Source organism: Chrysochloris asiatica, unplaced genomic scaffold, assembly GCF_000296735.1.
Source record: "Chrysochloris asiatica unplaced genomic scaffold, ChrAsi1.0 scaffold00028, whole genome shotgun sequence".
In the NCBI taxonomy this organism is placed as follows: domain Eukaryota; kingdom Metazoa; phylum Chordata; class Mammalia; order Afrosoricida; family Chrysochloridae; genus Chrysochloris; species Chrysochloris asiatica.
In genome coordinates this window covers 17,826,828-17,829,947 of record NW_006408546.1, presented here as the reverse complement: position 1 = coordinate 17,829,947, position 3,120 = coordinate 17,826,828, and the positions used below count along the sequence as shown (strand labels likewise).

At 37.1% G+C, this 3,120-nt stretch overlaps 1 pseudogene; it reads right to left on the bottom strand.

Annotated features, from left to right (window-relative positions):
- Positions 1-1,578: 1,578 nt before the first annotated feature.
- LOC102817726 lies at positions 1,579-2,249 on the bottom strand (annotated as a pseudogene).
- Between the last annotated feature and the right edge of the window lie 871 nt (positions 2,250-3,120).

Sequence of the window (3,120 nt, the reverse complement as noted above, 5' to 3'; positions counted from 1 at the left end):
GTGCCATCGAGTTAATTCTGACCCATAGCAACTCTATATAGGATTTCCAAGGTGCAGCTGGTAAGCTTGAACTACTGACCTTGCAGATCAAACAACTTTGTAGTCTGACACATTAGTGCCCCACTCTTCATCCCATACTGATTCAGCCCATGTATCTATACACAGAAAACTTGCTCCAAGGTTGTTTAAATATCCCTATTTACCTCTGTCACCCTAAGCCCTTGCATACATATCTGTGTCTTCACCTATATTCATCATTCTTGTGCCAATGTTCCCATTCTGTTATATTGTCCTCCTCCTTATTGTATATTGCCCTCCCTGTCATCCAAGTTGACAAGTATATACCCTCTAGCAAGTGAATTACTCTCCTTTCCCTCCAATCCCTGGCAACCATATCAAAGAATGTTTCTTTTAGTATGAAAACATTTTCTTGAGTTTTTGTTAATAGTGGTCTCATACAATATTTGTCCTTTTGTGATTGACTTACTGTACTCAGCATAATGTCCTCAATGTTATAAGATTTTTCACAGATTCATCATTATTCTTCAGTGTTGCATAGTATTCCATTGTGTGTATGTACCAAAACTTGTTTATCCACACTTCTACTGATGGACATTTAGGCTGTCCGTATCTTTTTGCTATTGTTAATAGTGCTGTAATGAATACCAGTGTGCATGTATCTACTCATGTCCTTGCTCTTATTTCTTGTAGATATATACCAAGTAGAGGAATTGCTGGGTCATAAGGGATTTCTATTTCCAACTTGAGATCAAGGAGTGACAAGCCTTCAACTTTGTTCTTCTTAAGCAGTATTTTATTTGTCCGAGGCCTCTTTACTTTCCATTTAAAGTAGTGACCATTATTCCATCTCTTTAATGAATGATGTTGGAATTTGGTTGTGATTGTGTTAGATCTATAGATTGCTTTGAGCAGTGTTGACATTTTTCGATGTTAATTATTTCTATCCATGACCAAAGCATATTCTTCCATTTTTTGTAAGTCTCTTTTGGTTTCTTATAGTAGTGTTTTATAGTTTTCTTTGTGTAGGTCTTTTGTTTCTCTAGTTAGATTTACTCCTAAATATTTCATCTTTTGAGTGACTATTGTAAATAGTGTTGTTTTCTTAGTTTCCTTTCCAGAGATATCTTTATTAGTGTATAGAAATCCAACTGATTTTTTTTCCAATACCAAATGACCAAAGATTTTTATTTAACTAAAGTCTATTTCATGCCCTGTTTATTATTAGACTTTGGCAATTAAAAACCAAACACCAAAAAACCAGGCAGCCTTGTACAGAACAGTGAAAATGTCAAGGACAAAGGTTGTTGTTATTGTTGTTAAGTGCTGTTGAGTCGATTCTGACCCATAGCGACCCGGTACAGGGTTTTCAAGGAGCAGCTGGTAAACTTGAACCACCGCCCTTGCAGTTCAAACGGCTTTGCAGTCTGGCGCATTAACCAGACTGGGTAGTCTACAGTTTTACTGTAAGATAAATGCGTATATTTTTCAAAGGCTTCCCTCTCTTTGGCCATCATTAACTCTCAGTTCAGATAATTAAATAGAGAAAGTTTTTCAAAGTCACTTGTTCGCTTCTCCAAGATCTTCGATGTTGTCATCATCCACCTCTGGCCACATCTCCTGAATAACAATAACTATATGATCTGTAAAGTCTCCCTAAATGATGATCTCATCCTCTTCTGTTACGGAGGCACCACAGAATTTTTCAGCAAAAAACCTTTGTGCTTCTTTAAGATCAATTTCAAAAGTAGTAAGGCCACACCCTCTTGTTACATATTTCTTCTTTGCTCTGGGGATTTTGACTATCCACACCTTTTGTGGTATGGTCTTCTTTTTCTGTTTTATTTGACCTCTTCTACCTCTCTTTTGCTTTTTCTTCTCTTTTTCTTCCCTGCCGTTTCTTGACCCTCAATAATTCCAGCTTCTTTTTTGAGTGAAATTCGTATGGTAAGTTTTGCAAACTCATTTGGAAAACTCTTGTCTAACCATTATCTACTTTTAGCAACATCATGCATATGTTCACAGTACTCTGTTGGTAATGAACAGACTCCACAATAAAGGACATGGAGTGGGTAACCTGTATCTAACTTGGCATTACTCTTTGGCTCTCCTTTACAGTCATGCACACTGGACTCAGAAAGGTCAGCAGCCATCTCACAAACCCAGGCAGTCACACAGTTCCTGTCACCTCCGCTCCCACCACTCGGAGTGGCTGAAGCAACACATGCAATTCGTCTTCCTGGGACAGGGCTGCCTGAAGAGTCTGTCTGCTAGGTACACTCCCGAGATATTGATCTTGTATCCTACCACTGTGCTGAAACTTTTAATGAGTTCCAATAATTTTATTGCTGAGTCTTTGAGATTTTCTATACAAGGATCATATCATCTGCAAATAGAAAGAGGTTCACTTATTTGCCAATTTGGGTGCCTTTATTTCCCTTTCTTGGCTAATAGCTCTGGCTAAGACTTCCAACTTCCAATAAGAGTAGTGATAAAGGGCATCCTAGGATTTCTGGTTCCTAGTCACAAAAGGAACACTTTTGGTTTCTCTCCATTGGAGGTAATGTTTGCTACCGGGTTTATATGCTCTTAACTGTATTGAGGAAATTCCCTTCAATTTCTACTTTGTTGAATGTTTTTATTAGGAATAGATATTGGATTTTGTCAAATGCCTTTTCTGCCTCAATTTTGTTCTTTTCCTTTGTTTTATTTATATGTTGGATTATATTGATTATTTTGCTAATATTGAACCATCCTTGTATCCCTGGATTGAATTCCACTTATGATTTTGATGTGTTGCTGAATTCTATTGGCTAGGATTTTGTTGAGAATTTTTGCATCTATGTTCATGAAGGATATTGATAAACATGACAAATTTTAAGATACTGTAGATTAATGAGAAGTCAGCCCAATTACCTTGCCACTCAAAATTTTTTTCTTTTTTTAAAAAAACTTAATTCAATACCTACTTATTAAGCTTACCACTCGTCAGTCAGTTAGAGGTACTATGGTGACATGAGTGTTGTTATGACACTGGAAGCTTTTTCACCAGTATTTCACACACCAGTAGAGTCTCTCATGGTGGACAGGTGTAAGCAGAGC